This window comes from Sciurus vulgaris (genome assembly GCF_902686455.1).
Source record: "Sciurus vulgaris genome assembly, chromosome: 11".
Taxonomy (NCBI): Eukaryota; Metazoa; Chordata; class Mammalia; order Rodentia; family Sciuridae; genus Sciurus; species Sciurus vulgaris.
In genome coordinates, this window is record NC_136472.1 from 56594542 (window position 1) to 56614664 (window position 20123).

General features: G+C 43.9%; 1 long non-coding RNA gene across 1 annotated transcript in view; it reads left to right on the forward strand.

Annotated features, from left to right (window-relative positions):
- The window catches only part of LOC306639990, a 38302-nt gene extending 18514 nt beyond the window's left edge, over positions 1–19788 (forward strand). The window contains exons 3-4 of the long non-coding RNA XR_013757715.1: positions 18035–18183; positions 19685–19788. This is a non-coding gene — a long non-coding RNA (uncharacterized lncRNA). The remainder of the gene's footprint in view (positions 1–18034; positions 18184–19684) is intronic.
- The last annotated feature ends 335 nt before the right edge of the window (positions 19789–20123 follow it).

Consider the following 20123-nt stretch of genomic DNA (forward strand, 5'->3'; position numbering starts at 1 on the left):
ATCTGAGGAAAGACCACCCCCAAACAGCCAATGCTCAAAAGAGGCTGCTAAGTCAGAGAACAGACCAACTGCTGGAATGAATAGTAATAATGCTGCCAAGAAGCATCAACACCCCTCCCACCAACACATCCTTCCGTGTCGTGCATTGCACAGAAGCCTCAGGGTGTGCATTATACATGAATCTCAGATCATATGGTAAGAGACAGAGCCAAAACCAGACCTCAGAGTGTATGCAATTCCTAATCCAGTCCTCTTTTCCCTGCAGAGTCTCCTGTCCATCTAAAATATGTGAAATTGTGTGTGTATGTGGTGTAGGGAAGGGAGGGGAGGGCAGCTGTAATCCTGCTCCAATCCTCAAATGAAGACATCAGAGTAACTGGTTGGAGCTCCTTCCAGTGACAGCTGGAAGAATCACGCTTGCTCAACCTAGCTGGTTGCCCTTTGCCCTCTGGCCTGGAGGCTCTGCCCTCTGGGGTTTCTCAGGACAAGGCTGCCCCAGAGCCCTGGAGACAACTTCAGGAAAGAGGAGCTTTCCAACAGGGGATACGTGGCATGGTTCTGCAGTGACTGGGATCTCTAGAGATGTATAGATGGACAAAGCAATTAAAGAGGCCAGTTCTGGCTCCTTTATCTGCAGAATGGCAATAATACCACTGATTTCTCTGGGATTCTAAGAGAATTAAAGAAATACTGTGTGTCTGGGTACTCTATGAAGTGCGAAGGGCTTTCCAGTGCTCATTAAGTTAGTTAAGAAGTCCAGAAAATAAGGAGCTTGCATGGTTTGTCCCACACTCAGAAGAGATGGAAATAATTACTGTGCAACGACAAAGGGTGTGGTCCCTGCCAAGAGTCCTGGCTCCTCTACATGTCTGGGCAGTGTCTAAGGTGGGTAGGGTGGGAGGTAGGCACTTGGGCCTTCAGCTTGCTATGTGACCTTGAGTGAATCATTTAGCTCCCCTTTGCATTTTCTCATTTGCAAGAATCAACAGACATAAATGAATCCATTCTGAGGTGATCATTTAAAAGATATCTTTTTGAGCATTTAATTCTGTTTATATATTTTCTGAATTGTTGAAATAGCATTTTTCCTTTTTCTGTTTAGGATGTTTGCATCTCTTGAGTGAGATTGGCTAGCAATTTTCTTTTTCCTACTGTTCTTTTGTGGTTTCAGTAACACTATTATACTTCACAGAATGAGTTAGGGAGTGTGACAAACTTTTAGTTGATCCTCCAGCTCTGATCTCTCCAGTTTCCTGGACACGACTGTGTAGCCAGAGACTATATTTTTCAGCTTGCATGAACTGAGTGCGGCCCATCTGTGTGATTAAATTATCACCAATGAAATGTGAATTTAAAATAAAATTGCTTGCCCAGGACTTTTTCTTTCTGCTTCTGCAAGATGGCCAACATATGTGTCCTTTACCAAGCTTCAACCATGCAGATGAGGTCAATATCCTAAAGACAGATGGAGGTTCCTGAATAACTTGAGAAGCAGGTCTGCCCCACCAGCCTTTTGGTACAGTGATGGTGATTTTAGTTATCTTTTTGTCATTGATTTATACTTTAATTATACAATAGTCAGGAACATGGTTGAAATTGATCCTAACCTACTGTTTGATCGAATATGTGTTCTATTTTGTAAATGTTCTAGGTGTGCTTGAAAGAGGTGCATCAACCAATTACTGGGTATACAGTATTAACTTTCATAGTTGATTAGCATGTTCAAATTATTTTAAATTCTCATCTGATTGGTCCATTAATAATCAGATAGATGTGTTGAACCCTCTCACTATGAAGTTAATTTTTCATTTTCTTCTTCTGCTTCTAACATCTTTAAACCTATTTTATTAGTTGAATATTAGTTAATAGCCTTTATAACTTCTGGAGATTGAACCTGTTCGTGTAATGTAATACCTCTAGTGTTTTTGAAGTATATTTTTATATCAATATAGCCACCCCAGATTTATTTAGTTAACCTTGACCTAGAATGTTTTTTCTATCCTTTTACTTTGAAACTTTTTGTGTTCTTAGGTTTCTCTTTTTGAACAGTATGTAGTTTGTTTTTAAATCCAGTTTGGCAAACTCTGTATATTAATTGGTGACTTTAATTCTTTTATATTTGTTGTAATTATTGAAATATTTGTATTTGTTTCTAACAGTTTACTCCACACTTTGTCTTTGCCTTTCCCTTTCTGCACTACTTTTTTGTCTTTTTTTTTTTTTAAATTGCTTTTTATGGTCTAAATTTTTTCTACCTCTACATTTGTGTAAGTTACAAATTTAGTTTCTATTACCTGTTGCATTTGAGTTTCAGCTTGTGTACTTAATATCATTAGGCAACATGTAAATATTTCTCATCAGTACAAGAAATAACATGAGACTGTTTGAATACTTTATTACAGTTACTCTTCTCTTGACTCTGTGGTGTTGTCCTTGAATGTTTTATTTAGGTCTGTCCTCTTTACCCTCATATATTGCATATTCTTATATTGCAATTGTTATCACTATTGTTATATATTCTATAGAGAATGTGTCTGGTTTATATTTACTTACATGTTTACCAATTTCTTTATTTTTTATTGTGCTTCTTTTGAGATCATCTTCCTTCTTTCTGAAGTTCATTATTTAGAAATTATTCCAGGGAAGATCAGCCTGATTGTAAACTCAGTTTTTCTCATCTTACATGTTTTTATTTTACCCTCATTTTTGAAAGATAGTTTTTTGGCTAGTTATTTTTTCTTAGCATGTTAACAATTTTATTCTACCTTATTCTGGCTTTCATTACTGTTGAGAACATTTTGTCTAATCACTATTCCCTTGAGAGGATGACCTTCTTTTTCTTTTATTTTTATTTTTATTTTTTTTCAAACTCACTACAGTAATTACAGGTCCAGATTTACTTACTTAATCTTAGTGGGTCCATTTATGTTTCTGTACTGTTGAGTCATAACTTTTCATCAGTTCTGGAAATTTTCTCAGTCATTACTTCTTTACTAGTTGTCTTTCAATTCCTGTTGCCCCTTCTTGTTTTATCTTTCGTATCACTTAACTGTTCATATTTTCCATCCCCGTCTGGACTTCATTCTCATAAATCTCCTCAGCATTCTTCCACATCACCAATTCTCTATTTTGTTGTGTCTAATCTACTCTTTCGCACTTGCACCAGATTTTTAACTTCAACAATTTTCTTTTTCATTTCTCAAAGTTCTGTGTTACTCATTTTTCGTATCTGCCTGACCTCCCACCTCCCCGTGTTAGGAATTGAACCCAGAGTCTCATGCTAATTAGGTACACGTTTTACCTCTGAGCTACATCCCCAACCATACCTGGCCTTTTTTGATAGTCTGTTGGTTTTTTTCACATTTTTAGCTCCATAGTTCAGTTATTTCTTATTTAATACAGGATTGTTTTTATAATCTGTATATTAAAATTCCAATATTTGAAGCTTTTGGAGGTCTGAATCTTTTTGTCATTAGGCTGACTTTCATTCATTTCATATGTGTTTGGTAATTCCTATTGTCAGCTCATTTTGAATTAATTTTATCTGAGGATCCTGTCAGATCTGAATTGGGAGGTGGTCTTTTTTCAGAGAGTATTGATATATACTTCTGCTGAGAGCCATGGAACGCCAGTGATCTGGACCCACTTTAGTCCCCTTCAAAGGCCCCTTGATTGAAGTTGGAGTCTTAGATCTCTGACCTTGCCTTCTACACTGGGCTTAATCACCTTATCATAGCTTTGACATTTGCCCTCAAGGAAACTCTGCCTTTTACATGCAACTGTCAGTTTTCTGATCTTTTTATGGCAGTGTTTGGCTGTGGAAATTTCCTTTACTTCCTAGGGAGCCCAGCAGTTCATTAAGAATTCTGCTTGTTGAGATTAGTGCAGGATCCAGTGGCAGGGCTCCTCATAGTTTACTGGGGCCTAATTTCCAGGCAGAGAAGCAGTACACACATTTTGTACTCTGACCAAGTCCCTTTGATGAACTCGGGTGGGACAAATCTGCCAGAGTGTTGGGAACTGTGTGGGCTGGAGATAGAGCAGTGTCCTGGTTGCTGAGGTGCTTTAGATGTGGGTCTTATCTGAGTGGACAGAGGGACTTCCTGGGTGTGGTCAACATTGAGGGAAGGGTAGATGGCTGGCCTAAAAGAAGAATATGTTATAGGGGGCTCATCCCTGGAACTGGGCCAAGATAGGGGGCTTTGAGGCAGTAGTTCTCCTTGGGGATCAGCTTGATGCACTGTGCTGAGGTGAGACACTTGGTTTGAAGAGGCAGGGACCAGCCAAGCAAATGTTCTCTCAGGGATACAGAAGAAACCACATAGTACCTTTCAATTTGGCATTTGATTAACCTGTGTGCATCTGCAGTCAGTGCATTGGGATAAGAGAATGAGATCGCTCAGGGCTGGAAATGTCACACTAGACATTCATCCCTGCCCTCCTCTGTACAATATGTTCCTCTCTCTGTGTTGACCTTCACAACATTTCCACTTGATGAATGTCTAGACAACCTTCCAGGTCCAGTTCAGTGACAACTTCTCAGAGGACCATTCTCTGACTGTCCCAAGAGCTGATGACACTCTTCCTGAGACTCATAGCATTTGCCACATCCTTCTCTTGTGGTGCTTATCACAATGGCTGCCAGTACTTCCTGCTCCTCCAGCACTGTCCCTGGGCTTCTAGGCAGAGACTAGTCTTGTTGATTTCTGTGTCCAAGACCCTTGGTGTGGGCTGGGGCTAAGAGTGTAAAACTAGAACCAGAGGCCAACCCTCTTCAACTGCTGGGTCCTTTTAGCATAATCACTTACAATCTCTGTTTCCTCATCTCAAAGTTGGACATAAAATAGCATTCCTCAAAGCACTGCTATGTGTGAATGTGACTATATTTGGCAAAGAACAAAAGGTCTTTGCAAATATTAAGTTAAAGATCTGAGTTGAGATCAGCTTGGATTAGGGTAAGGCCTAAGTCAAACTGTTATTGACTCAATAACAACTGTTTTAAGAGAAAAGACAGGGGGATTTAATATAAACTCAAAGAGGACACCCAGGTGAAGGTGTCGACAGAGTTTGGAGTGATGTGTCTACAAGCCAAGGAATGCTAAGGGCTGTTGGAAGCTACCAAAAGCTAGAGTAGGGATATAGAAGGAATCTTCAGAGTTTTGAGAAGGAACCAACTTCAGACTTCTGGCCTCCAGAGCTGCAAGAGAATACATTTCACTTGTCTTAAGCCATGGGTTTGTGGCAATCTGTTGTGGCAGTCTAAGGAACCTGATATAATGCTGTCTGAGCAGAATCATAATCATTCATTCGGGCCTGTTGCATCTGCTGGGCTGTGGGACACATGTCTGCATTCCCAACCCAGCAGTTCTTGACAGATAGTTGGTGCTTAATAAATGCTCATAGCATTGAATTGCCAAAGGAAATTCTTTTGTAAGAAATACTTGAAAGGATATCTGCTTCATGGAGTCAGACTTTGCCAAATAATCAATGAAATGTAGCCTGTTAGCGTTGGCCAATGGGGATGAACTAGATTTGGTGGATCAATTAATAAATCATCAAATGCCTCTGGCCCTGAGTCCACATCTGGATAAATGAGAGATGCCTTCTTGCTCTTCATTAAAGGATTTCAAGAACAAAGTCCATTTGGGAAAAGAGTAAATGTCCCACAGAAGTCATTCTGTGGCTGCGTGCAGTCAACTATGGGACAAGTTGCTTCCTGTATTTACTCAGAGGTGCCATTCCTCAGGAGGCAGAGTCTGAGGGCAGTGGAGGCTTGCTATGGGCTTTGGGAGCTTGGAGGATGTTTCTTGTTCTGCTCCCAACATCCCTGCACATTTCTTTTATTTCAGGATCCTTGGAATTTTCTTTGGGAAATCACATCTCAACTTTAAGCTCTGTGGTTCAGGTGGGGATGGACCCTGCTCTAGCCTAAACTACTCAACATAGTGCATTCCTGGGGCCACCATGATTGGTTTAGAGGTGGGCTCATGACTGGCACAGAGCCAATGAGATAAAAGACATTTTTGCTGAGAATTCTGGGACAAAGATATATGCTTTTGCCCTTTGGTTATAAAACCAGTTTTCCTATTGGTTAGAACTATTGCCCAAGTTGTCACCAGGACAGATCTAAGAAGACTAGGCTTAAAAGACTAAGAAAAATGAATCCTGAACATGTAATTTGAGCTCTAGTCAAGCTGCAGCTAAAACTTACCTCAGACTTTTCAGCTTTGCAAGCCAGTTAAATAGTTTTTCTTACTCTAGTTTGGAGTTTCTTCCATTTGTAGCTAACAGTCAGAGTCCTAAATATTAAAAGAGTGGATGTGGGTGTGGGTGTGTGTGTGTGTGGGGGGGGTTCTAATTGCTTTAAAACTCCAGGTGAATGCATTAACTTCATATGGTGAACTTGTATAGGCTCTGTAAGTGGGGAGACCTATATTCCAATTACAGTTCTGTGAATCAACTGTTTGACCTCAAGGGAAACATTTAATTTTTCTGAACCTCAGTTTTCTGATCTATGAAATGGAGATAGTACCTGCCTTTGGAATCTGAGGACTAGAGAGAGCATATGCAAGTGACTCAGCATGGTGACTGGCCAAATATACCTTCCATCCGTGGTATCCTGAGAGGGCAGCACTCCTTTCTTTGACCACTTGGACATAACTGAGTTTAGTGGGCAGGAAAGGGATACCGCATTATATTCTATTTCAGGTACATTGTACCAGGGACTCTAATAAGCAGTAACAAAAAATACAAATAAAAAGGAGGAGGAGAAAGAGAAGTTATTATTTTGCTCTCATGTGCAAACCTGAAAGTAAGCAATGCATAGTCTTAAGGCACTTCTGCTCCTCTTCAGCAACTCGTAGCTCATGATTCCACATCCCTGGAGTTTGGTTGCTTTTCTCGTGATCCAGAATGGTAGCTAGAGTTCTTGACAGCAGCATTCCAAGAAACAAGATGAAAGAAGTGATAGGTAAAAGGTATGAAGGGTCCATTCCATTCCCATTTTAAGAAAGGTTTAAGTACTGTGACATCCTTCTGCTTTCATTCTGTTGGCCAGAACTTAATCTCAGTGCTGACCTCCTGCAAGGGAGTATCAGAGACATAGTCTTTATTCAGTATACTAAATGCAGAGATCTTATATTGGAGGAAAGACACAAATCCATGGATGCAGAGTGACTGAACTGTTGGCCTTGGCTCCACGTTAGAGCCTGTATTGCCCTGGGAATAGGTTGTGAGGCACAGAATGCTACTGATAAGGACACTCTATTGACCACTCAGCCTAGCCCTAAGAGTGTTGTTTGGGATTAATGGCTCCTTTAATGGAAGTAAATTAAAAAATCTCAGGACCAAGCTGGTGCCAACCACAACCGAAAGGCTCACTGACACTATTGCAGCAATGGACATGGGCAGGATATGTCTGTGTGTGAAGCCGAATGATGTGTCTTGTTTCTGATAGCCACTCTGTGAGACTGCAAATGCTCTGCTCTTAATTTTTATTCTCCTTTGGTAACCCTGGGGATGATACTTGTCAGGCAACAATGGCGAGCCGAGATGCTGTGTCTAGAATTGCCCCTGAGGTTGGGGGAGAGTTTTTGGTTCCAGAAAACATTGATATACCAGCTGAACATAGCAAATGGCAGCAGGGGGTGACGAGGACTGAATTATAAGTGTGAACAGTTGTGGGAGTGGGATTATTCCCAATTCAGGATGGAAGAGTGAAGGAGAACCATAAAGTAGGGAGATGGGAGCTTAGATTAGGTTAAGAGGATTAAGAGAAATGTGATGGCATAGAGACCATGTTGGATATATACAAAAAGATTTTTCCAACATTCTATATGATTCTTTTAAAATTTAATGTATGTATAGTCATGTGCTATATAACAATGTTACTGTATATATATATAATAATGAACCATATATATGAGGGTAATGAACCATATATATGAGGGTGTTTCATAAGATTATATTGCCTAGTGACTTTGTAGCCAGGCAATATTTGGTCTATATATTATTTATCTTCCAAGTCTCAGATGGTTGCCTATTTCAGTGCTGGAACATGGTGACTAATTATCACATTTTTATTGAACTAAACTGACATAGTCATGTAACCATCACTGCCATTGATTGTATAATATTCTGTGGAGTTTTGGCATTGTAATTCATTTAACCCTTCCTCTGGTTTTAGGGTTTTAGGTTATGCATTATTTGTATGTGTAGAATGTTTTGCTAATAGGTAAAGCACTGTTACAGACATCTTTGTACAAAAGGCTTTTTCAGATTATTTAATTCGTGTAGATCAACAAAAAGAGGATTTGGGGTTAAATTCTAGATTAAACTAGTTTTCACAGAATTATGTAGATCTTAGGAAGAAGGATCAAGCAAAAGAAGGAAAGGGAGAAATATTCTGATGGTGCTAAATGTTCTGCATAAAAAAGAGAGAGAAAAATTGTGTCAAAGTAACCTAATGACAGTCTCATGCTCTACTTTACCTAAAAATATTTTAATTTTTATTTTATGGTAATATTACATCAAAAACATACTTAGCATATTGGCAATGAATACTTTACTCAAAAGGACACTTATAACTGTCTACTACTGTGGCCCTGAGAAGAGGCTAAACAGAGCTCTAGTTCTCTCTGCCTGCCAAAAGATGAGGGATGAACATGCAAATAGACTCAAATTAGTCTCTGATTATTCCTAGAGGAAATACCTTCGTTCTGGATGTGTGGTAACTTTGTTATTCTTTGGCCTTGACCTTGAACCCATGGATTAGTTTGATGGATGAAGGATCCCAGAATTTCTGCCTTTGAGTGATTTGTAGTTGGCTGAATACCAGAGAATGGAGCTTTAATTCTTTTGCTTAGTAGTTTCTCTTCTTAGCTCTCTGATGCACTTTGGTTGCCAGGTCCCATCTGACTGAATTTATGGTCATAATTAATTGTCTATTCTGCCTGGAGATTTGCAGAACCAATGTATAGGGCATAACACGAAAACCACAGAAGATCCTATGAAGCCACATTCAGACCATGGTTGCCTTTCAGTGGGTCAGAGGAGGATCTTGAAATGTCTCACCACAAAAACTCATGTCTACGTGGCAGAAACTAGAACCTATGCTCAACTGTGGGCTCTACCTCAAGCCCTTTCCACGCACACTCACTTATTAATCAATTACAAAGTGCCAGGTAGTGGGCAGCTGATTGGCAAGGATCATCAGTCATTGATTAAACATTGTTAAGTACTCTCTCCAAATTGGGTTCTGGAGCAATAAGAAGAAGACAGGTTTTACCTGCAAAGTCTGACAAACTCATGGAAGAGCCATGCAGGAGAACAGAATAGAAGAGCACTCCATAATTATTGGGCCTCTCATAGCAGGGGTCAGACCCAGGAGAACACAAGTGAGGGGTGGGTTATTTAAGTCTTGGGATGAATGGAAAGTGGGGGGACTCCAACAAGAAAGAACACTCAAGCTTAGTCTCAAAAGGGGAGTTGGTGTTATTAGGTGGATGAAGAGACACAAGGGAAGGGAGATAATGGCATCACTACAGGGTGAGCATCCTGGATGCATTGTGTAACATTGGGTGTGGCTGGGGGCATGGCATGATGAAGGACAAACAGCAGATGGAGGGAAGCCAGCAAGATGAAAGAGGAGCCTAGTGGGAGAATCGTGGAGTAGGAAGAGCAAGACTGAGATTGCTGGTTTTTGCTCTGAATCAGTGGGAACTTTGCAGCACTTTGTTAAACTCTGAAGAAGTGGGTCCCCCAGAGACTGGGATGCCAACCCTAGGATAACCAGGAGGTTGGATCCCTGGCTGTGGGTGTAAGGGCTGCAAGAGGAAGGCAGGACTGTGAGACCACAGAGGGCAGGGCAGGTGAAGGGCCCACTTGTGGTGGTCTGAGGGTCTGGTGAGTTGTTCAGGAGCTGCAGGGAGGTCTGTGGTCTACTTTGGAAAAGCCAGACATGCCCATAAAAGGGATTATTTCCTCATCAACCTCACCCCATCCGGCCATTCTTTTGTATTTAAAGGGCCCTTGTAGGTCCCTGAATGGGCTCTCTCATCTTAGTAGGGACAGTATTAAAGGTGGAATTAGGACCTGAGTTTGAATTCTAGGTCTGTGACTTACCCAACTTCACTGAGCCTCAATTTTCTCATCTATAAAGTGGGAGTATCAGTGCTGTGATCACTGAGTGGTTAATGGTAGATGCTTGCCAAGGAGACCTCGCCTGGCAAACTCTGAGGGTTGGTCCTGATTTCAGAGAGGCAGGCAATATGAGAAACTTCCTAGAGGTCAGAAACAGCCCATCCCTCTGCCTGCCCCATTTGCCTAGGAGGAGTTGGCTCTGCCAGGGTCCTGTCTGGGAGCTGCAGTTCTGGGCTTCTCCCCTCATGCTCCTCTGGACCCTTTTCTTCCTCCATAGCACCTTTCTCAAGGCAAAGACACAGCAGCCTTCCTTGGTCTGCAAGGCCCTACTGACATGAAGTTGCCCTGAGTAATGAATTATATTAAGGATATTCCAAGGGAATGGTTGCACAAAGAAAGAATGCTTAAAATTAAATCTCTTGCATCAAAGTTCCCAAGACCTATTATCTGTGGCCCTTCATAAGAAACTGTCCTGTGCCCTTCCCAGTCCTGTGATGCTGCTTCCAACCAGCACCAGGACTTTTCCCATCTCTTTTCTTTCTCTGGGGCCAGGGTCATAAAAACTACCTTTCTACTCATCAAGAGGAGCAAAGCAGAACCGAATGAAAACTGCTACTCTTGACATTTTAAAATAATAGTAAAAAGTATAGCTACATGTCCTTGTGTGCATGGTAGACTCTTAAATAACTATTTTGTAAAGAAGTTTGGGCCTGAATTTCCCTAATCTGCACTTTCAGATTGGAAGTGGAGCCCTGAGTTCATAAAGCCCAAGAGCCAGTTACTATTTTTCTCCCCAAGAAGAATTTTCCAAGTCTTTCTCAATTGTAAAACACTGGACCTTCCTGCTTTTATCTTGGAACCCATCCCATCATGTATCCATTTGTCCCATGATATATAATAATTTCTTATTTTTAAATTTATACAGCATATATTTATTTGCACCTTCTAAGACCTCGACTGTGAACTGGGCACTGAGCATATGGCTGTCAATAAAACAGACACAACCTGTGACTTCCTGGAGCTGTGAGGAGAGCTGGAGAGGAGAGAGGAAATAAATGTATAATACATATTTCAACAGGAATAAGTGCTAGAAAGGGAAGTACATCCTAGCAGAGTTCCATCTAACTGCCTGTTTATCAATTTGTCTGTATTTGCGCATTCGCTCCTCCCTTCAGTCATCAACAAATACTGACCGAACACTTGTCATCTGTTTGGCACTATGCCGGGCATTGGAGACGCACATATGAAAAGGACCTTGACCCTTTCTTCAAAACCCACACTGACTGGCAGGTGGGAAGAAACAGATGCATAGCTACCAAAGGTACAGAGAGACCCAAACTAGACCAGAGCAGCTTGTCCACCAGTGGAAGTTGAAGGAGGACTAGCCCTCCTTCAACTTGGGGGAGTAGGGGAAGGCTTCCCAAAGGTGTCATTTGATTGGGGCCTAGAGGAAGGCTAGGAGTTTGCCAGGTGGAGAAGAAGGTCTGGGCATTGCAGGCAGACAGGAGAGCTGATGGTAAGGTCTGGGGACTAAATGAAATGGGGGGAGTTACTGGTGGCCAGAAAGTGTGCACAGAGAGGAGGGGAAGTGGCAGATGAGCTGGAGCAGTTTCCCAGGCTTTTGGGAAACTCCTGCAGAAGAGGCTGAGAGCCGTGGTTGCAAAAGAGGCATGGAGAATGCGGCTGGGCATGCAGGAGAACAAGGGCAAGAGAGGAGAAGGCTGTTTGTGGTAGAAAAAGGCACATGGAGGCACTTGGAGGCTGGGACCTCTGCACTTGATACCTGCTGGGCTGTGTTTGGCTTCTGCCTGAGAAGCCTGTTGCTGCAGGGGAAATTCTCCCTAGTTGCCTGCACTTACCTCCTGGAGTGCTAATGAGCTCAGAGCTTCAGGAGATGCCAGAGCCTGTTATTTAGTGTTTGTTGAGTGGAGCCGCAAGGCTTGGTGGGTGGAGGAGAGGATGCCCGCCACCTCTGGCACCTAGCTCCGTCAGGCCAGCCATAGGCTCAAGGAAGAAAGAACTATTTGAGAGGAAGGTGAACACGCAGGGCTGGAGGCCTGGAAGGAAGCATTCTCACCAGGGCAAGTCAGTTCCCTAGATTCTTGGAAGTACCTAGGACATGAGCTTCTGTGACAGGATGGTAATGTGAGCCTGTAACTTTTGCATTTTGACTCCAGGATGCTTCTGGGATACCAGCATCTAGCATCTTCTGGGATGTTAGACGTGAATGAATGCTTGCTGGATATAAATTTTTCCCACCTGAGAAAAGATTAAAGCAAACAAAACAAAATTTCCCTAGTGCTGGTAAAGAAAAATCTGTTAGGGTCGACTTGGGCTACTAAAATAAAGAGCATTAAAATACAGTGTCATAAAGGAAGGTGGAGGTTATTTTATTTTCATGCAGCAATCCTCAGGTAACTGTAGGCCAGGTTGATAGGCAGTTCTGCTCCACAAGGACTCTCAGAGACCCAGGTTCCCTCCAACCTGCTGCTCCATCATCCCTTAGAATAGTAACCTCAGCACAGGTGAAATGTGAGTCCTAGACACACCATGCTCCAACTGCTGGGAAGGGAAGAGTGCACTGGTAGACATATTGTAAATCTCCACTTCTCTTTGAACCATCTTCACAGGGGAGTCAACTTCCCTGCCCTCACTCCACCTCGAGACCTGGAGAGGTATCATAAGTATCTGTTAGATCTTTTGGGAACTTCTGACCTTAGCTATGTGTAGAAATTGCCCAAGGTAGCTGCTGCTGCTGAAGCCTTATGACAGAATGAAACATGTGGAACTGACCTGGCCTTCACTCCAGCCAAGAACATGGCAGCTGCTTTGAACCTGCAGAAATAGAGACTTAGGTTTATCTATCACTGAGTTTTGGAGTGGGGGGATTATACAGCATGATTGCACGGAAAGCTGATGGATACAGAGTACATATTGAAGGTAAGCACTTTTCTTTCCAATAAGCAGGAATAAAGGTTAAAAAAAAATTCTTTCACATTCTATTAATCATTTGACCATGTAGCTGCAAGGGAGGCTGGAAAATAGTCTATAGTTGAAAAATTGTGCCCAGTTAAAAAGAGGGTGGTAGATCAATGGCAAACAGCATGCAAAGTATGCTCACTAGTCATAAGAGAAATACAGATTAAACTCACATGAGATGCTCCAAAACTACCACTAGAATTGCTAAAATTATAAAGGCTGAACATACCACGCATGTTCAGATGTTGAGATTCAAAACAATTGGAATTCTCATACCCTGCTAGTGTGAATGTAGGATGTACCACCACTTTACAAAATTAACTTGGCAGTTTCTTAAGAGAGTAAACATACATCTACCATATGATATAGACAATATAATTCTATATATTTATCAAGAGAATTAAACATAAGTCAACACAAAGACTTTTATATAAATGTAGTAATGTATATGAATGTAGTAATAGCCCTGTCTTAGTCCATTCAGCCTGCTGTGAACAGATACACTAGACCTGGTGGCTTATAAACAATGAAAATTTATTCCTTCCAGTTCTTGGGGCTGAAAAGTTGAAGATCAAGGTGCAAGCAGATTCAGTGTCTGGTGTGAACTCTCTGCTTCAAAGATAATACCTCTTGCTGAGGTTTCAGAGCAGAAGTGGGTGAATGCTGTTTTCTCACATGGCAGAAAGGATAAAGGGCAAGAGAGGTCCCTTCAGGTGCTTCCATGGGAGGAACTGAGAGTGGATTTTGGCCGACTAGTGGTAGTCTAATACAAAAGAAGGAAGAGATACTGGTGGGGGCCTCCAAAAACTGGTCTTGGGTCTTCCCCGGGACCAACTCTTCCCCTTTCAGACAGGGGTGGAAATCTGAGAGTAGAAGGGATCTGTGTCCCATCCTACTCAGTCCTGAGTGGCAGAAATTGTATTTCCTGATTCCAGTGGAGAAAGAGAGAAGACCTGGTCTCATTGGGGGAGAGGACAGAGGGCTTGAAACAGTCTTTCTCAGTCTCCTGCCTCTGTGTGATTAGAAGGCAGGTAGAATTTCAAGGGCCCCCGAAAGATACCTTAATCCAGGTCCCCCACAAAGGAGATGGCAAAACGAGACAATGGTAAACCATACCCTGAGTCCTTGCTTCCTGGGCCCCAAGAACACAGCATTTAGCTTTAGAGTTTGGGGTGGGTGCTCAGGGTGGGTGGGGCTGCAAGAGGAGGATCACTTTTGTTTTGCACTTGTGTCTTGGGTCTTGATATTGAATGGTGCACCTTTCTGAGAGGTTGACGGAGGAAACTCTGAAGAGCTCAATTCTTTACTCCTTCCATGTGGGCGAGGCTTTCTGCTATGCCCCTCGACACCGGGAGACTTGCTTTGGCCATTGGAATGGAAACAATGTGATGTACACAGATGTGTCACAAGCCTTTGTGCACTGGAGATCACTCTCCTGCCAGTTGTGCTGCTTTGTCACCCAGTGAAAACATGGGCAACTTCCTCCAGCAAGTCAACCTGCTACAGAACGATTAGAAAAAGGTAGCGAAGACTAGTCATCCCAGCCGATGCACTAACTGCAGGTGTGTGCCTGAACTCAGCCCACAATGTTGGAGCCTGACCGAGATCCTTAGAACTCGCTAGCCAGCCCATAGCCTCTTAAGAAATAATACATGTATGCTGCTTGAGGCCACTAGATTTGGGGTGGTTTGTTACATACAGGAGCTAATGGATATAGTATCCAAACTTCTGTTTGTCCACTCAGCTCTGAATATTCACTCCAGACCATTCTGTTCCCTGTCTTGGCCCATTTCCAAACTTCTTGATAGCAGGGACTGTAGAGGGCCCTGTGCACCCTGCTCACTCAGGGAAATGGGGGGCCAACTGGCTCAACATTCCCTACTCCAGAGTCAGCTAGAGTCATGAAGAAGCAGGGAAGTGGTAAGGACGGGAATTCCACTCAGGGAAACGCACAACTTGATTACTACTCAACATTTGCAAAACCCAGATAAGTCTAATTAAAAGAAAAGGTCAATAGGTTAAATAAGTAACTTAATCAGAAAATTATGCAAAGTGCCACAAATCAAACATATTACACAGCCCTTGAGATCGATATAGTATGCAAATCGATCAGTGGAGATCAGGACAGTTCAGCAACTGGAAGGTACGACTCAATCAAGGAGGCTCAGGAAGCCCAGCATTAGCTGGAGAAGGCGGAGGCCCTCTGCAGAAGTGTGTATGTGTGTGTGTTGGGGGGGGGGGTGAGTGAACACTGGCACTCTTGGGAGTGTGACCATCATGAGGGAGATATATTATCTTCTCAGGCTACAGAAGAGTCTAAGGGTCATCATTTCTCATCTGTAGAATGGTGCAGTGTGGCACTGAGCAAGGTTTGTGGGACTACAAGCTTGCCTTGAGTGTCAGCCCTGCTCTGTGTAACTGTAAGTCCTTGGGTGAGCCACTTAACTCCCTTGAGCTTCATCAACAGAGCAAAGATAATAGCACCAACTTCACAGGTTTTGGCCCTGGTGTGTGTGTGTGTGTGTTGGGGATTCACTGTCCTGGGTCCAGCAAGATTTCCTTCCTCTCTGTCTCCTGACCTGCCTTTTGCCAATGACTTGTAGCCAGGACACTTGATTAGAGGCCTGAAAAAGCCTTTCAAGCCATTTAGGGCACTGGTTCTCCACTGGTGTGCTACTGGTTGTTACGACCTGTAGGGGTGGGGTTGCTACTGACATTTAGAGGGTAGAGGCCAGGGATGCTCCTGAACATTTCTGTAATGTACAGTACATGTCCGCTCTCCCCTACCAATTAAATAGCCCAAAATGTCAATAGTGAGAACAGTTGAGAAATCCTGAGTGAGGAGGACTGAGGAGCTTATGAGCCAGAGTGTAGGTGGCAGAATCAACCAGAGCATGGAAGATCACAGGAGCCCTCTGGAAGAATCAGAGAACCCACTGACACTCTCTTGTCAGGGCCTCAGGAGCCCCTGGTGGACCCTTGTGAGTCCTGGCCTTCAGTGCAGGTCACCCAGGAGTTTCTTCCCTATGCCTGTGAGAGAGGATAGAGTTCTTCCGGAGCAGTACCTGCCAAAGACTGCAGAGGGGACCAGCGTGAGATGGTTCTTCCTGATGGAGACTCCAGGCCTGGCCTGGCCCTGGTGAAGGGGCAGCAGCAGTGGAGACTGCCCTGGTCTGGCATTCCCTCCAGCTTGAAGGAATGCTGTAGAAACAGACCCTTATTTGGACTTGTTTTTATCCTAGAAGTGTGGTGGAGCTGCCTGTCTTTTCCCAGGCTTTCTACTGCTCAAGGGAGGAAAGTGGGACCTCAGGGACCATCTCAGGCCTGCTGTGGACAGAAGAGCACCCATCCCCCACTGGGGTACAGAGGAGAGGTCTGGGTAGTCTTTTCCTTCTGCAGGACCCTATGCTACTTCTGAGAAAAGAAAGGATATGGGGTTTGCCTCAGAGCCTCCTCTTGGCACCAGGATCCCTGAAGGGATGTTTTACTAGGGGCAAGGAGCTGAGCTAGGAGTCCTAAGTGGGCCCTTGGAGGAACAAGTGCTAAAGGAGATGAATTAAGGGCTCTTTGGGGCGGAAGCCAGGATAGATATTGAGTGGAATACATGGGTGTTGGGCAGGCAGGTCAAGGAGGGTAGTTCTTTTCTTTCCAAGAAATCCCTTAGTGTCTTGAGTCTTCTCCTACTGGGCCTGGAGATGCCAGGCCTCTGAAGTCAGAAGGTGTCACTGAAGACTGAGGCCAGCTCTCATGCCATGAAATTCAGGTCTGGAGAAAAGAGCAGAGCAATGGTCAGACATCTCCCCTTTCATCTTTCTCAAGGTGCCTGGACATGATCTCAGACCAGTGAACCTCCCTTTTATAGTCCTCAAGGTGCATATAATTGGAGCCATCACAGAGTCCTCCACAGTTGTATAGTGGGGGAAATTGAGGCCCATAAATTGATAGGGCCTTGCTAAAGATCATGTAGTACGTCAGTGATAGGATCAAACATGACTCTCTTGCCAGTACTACCGTATGGCATTTCACAGTGACCTCCCCTGCTCTTGCTTGGGTCTTCTCGTGAAAAACACCCATCCAGAATGTGCCCTATGTTAGCTAACCTATTGTACTGTAATGCGTTACTCTCCAACATTTGCTTCAGGAAAGCAGGTGTGGCTTGTTTTGTGTCCTCAGGTCTCAAGGTCTCATGAGGATGCTATTAGGACTCCAGCCACTTCAGTCACCTCAAGCTTGGCTGAAGGAGGATCCATTCTATGCATGCTCAGATCATTGTAGACATACTTCTGTCCCTCTGGCTATCGGCCAGAGACCTCAGTTCCTTACCAAGAGGGCCTCTCCAAAGGAAAGCTCACACGTGATGTCTGGCTTGCCTCCAAAGGAGAGGGTGAGCAAGACAGGAGCAGAGTCTTTCTGTTACCTGATCATGGAATGAGACCCCATTGCTTCTGTTGTATTCTGTTTGTGGGTGTCTGCTACTACTATTAGCCCACCCTCAAGCGGGCAGGGGTTACACAGGTACAAGTACTGGAAGGGAAGTTCACTCAAAGCCATTTAGTCTTTCTACCACAGACAACAACAAAGCTTGAGGAGGGGTGTCCCTGTTCCTGGCATGTGCCCTGACTTATCCTTTCCTTGAATAGTTCATTTACTCTGAAACTATTAAGGGAAATCCCCACAACTAAGCCATTTAAATGAAGTTGGAGCTGGGTCGAATTCTCTTTCACCTAGTCTCCCTATTCCAAGTTCAAAACTGGGTTTAGAGGATGTCTGTGTTTCTATCCAGTTGTACCCTATGTGTATTAAGCTCACTGAATGGAAGCAAAATCATGTGGTTGTGGGTCTACAACACTAGGTTTTAGTCCTAATATTAGGAGCTCCAGGTAACTGACCTTCACAGATTTTCTCATCTGTAAAGGAGGAACTTGGACTGAGGACTTCAGATTGAATGTTCCCCTGTGCTGAAAACTTCTGCTCTGGGCACATTCCTGCCTTCCCCTGCCCCTCATGGAATCATGCATCTGGGCGGTGTCTATACATCAGGGAGGGGTTATCACATTCCTGGAGGTATCTGGAAAAGGGAGGGAGGGAGGGAGCCAGGGAGAAGGGACAGGAGGGGAAAGCAGGACAGTCACCTTTCAGCCAGCAGTGGCCCTGGGCTCCCTGGAGGTGGAGGAAGCTGGTACCCTGGCAGGCTTGAGGCTGCTGCACTTAAAACTGGGAAGGTCCACTTAGACTGCTGGGTCTTTGGCCCTGACAAGAGGCCCTGCAGAGGGCAGGGGACTGTCCAAAATGACCTCTTCTCCCAGATATGCTTCTCAGATGTCTCAGTCTCACTACCTGGACTTTGTCAGTGTGGACATTTCCTGCCCTGATCACTGGACCCACACTCTGCCTTTGGCCCCCCTCAGCATGGTACTCCATACCAGCTCCATCGATTGACACCATTGCATCCACTGGCTTTGGAACACACTGGTGTGGGCCTAACCAGGCAGGAAGTTACTGCTAGCTGGGGGCAGGGAGGAAGTGGTGAAAGCCGCTGCATATGTCTCAAATTCATTTCTAATTCACTTTCCTTCTGAAGTGGTTTTGAGGCAGTGCAGTATCTGCAAAGGCAGCTAATGTAGGTGCTGTAAATAGTATGTCCATGGGCTGTAATGGAGGGAGAGAGAGCAAAAGATGGATTAAGTGCCCACCGTGGGCTTGGAAAAAAAATCCTTTTGATCTCTCTCCACTGTACAATGCCCTATTACCTTGTTGGCTTGCATCAGCCAGAGAGAGGATGTTTCTTATTGTGATTGCTGCAAATTGGCACCTGTTTCCTGGAGAGTAGCTTTCCCCTGAATTAAGTAGAGCACCCGGCTCCATCCCTGGTGCTAAGGACCTCCTATTAGTGGGTAATGTCCGTGCTGAGCCACCTCCTGCTTGCGCCTGCCTTGGGGATAGGTAGCTGGCCACACTGAGCTCAGCCTCACAGGCACTAGAACCAGAAGATTCCTCTGCAGCATCTTGTCTTTCCTACCCAGCAGTGAGTTCAGCCTCCTCATGCACCCTTCTGCTGGTGGTTGTGGATCACAGAGCCACTGAGAGAGGCAGTGCTGACCTTTGAGTTCATTGTCTTCCCCCAAATTTGGGCTTCCCAGATTCTCTCTTTTATTTAATTAATGGATTCATTCAATACATATTTGTTAAGCAATTTCTATGTTCCAGGCATTCCGAAGGGTGCTGGGGATGCAGCAGTGAATGGTACAAAGTCCCTTCTCTCACAGAGCTTGCAAAATAGTACTACCATTGTATACTTACTTGTCCAGCCTCAACCCAGGGCCTCCTAGGAATCCTTCCTGTTCCCAATGCCAGTGATCCCCAAGTCTCCCTCCCTTCTTTTTGTCTTTGTGGGGATCAAAGTTGATCCATCTTCTTCCTCACTTTGTTGGTCCAAGTTCCAGATCTCTCAGTCAGTCTCCAGTTTGCTGGTATAACATATTACCAAAATGTGTTAGGCTAAACACTAGGCTAAAATCAAGCAAAAATCTTTTTTTTTTTTTTTTTTTTTTTTTTCCTTTTTCAGCTTCTAGAGGCCTCCTGTGTTCCTCAGCTCACAGTCCTCTTTTTCCATCCTCAGAGCCAGCTGTGGTAGGTCTATGCTTCTCCACTGCATCACTCAGCCCCTTCTGCCTCCCGCTTCCCATTTAAAGGATTCTTCTGATTACATTGGGTCTTCCAAATGGTCCAGGATAGGCTCCTTATTTTAAGGTCAGCTCTTTTGCAAAATAGAAAGGGCATTTGCCACCCCTTTGTTCCACCTTATGTCCCCTTTGCCACATAACCTAACACATTCACAGGTCCTGGGGATCAGGATGTGGATGTCCTGGAGGGTGGTATCACTGTCCATTCTCCCTTCTAAGTGACCTCCCTGCCTCCACTCTTGCTCCACTGCAGTCCATTCTCTAAACAGCCAGCAGAGAAATCTTTTAAAAACACAAATAGATAACATCATTCTTCCTCCT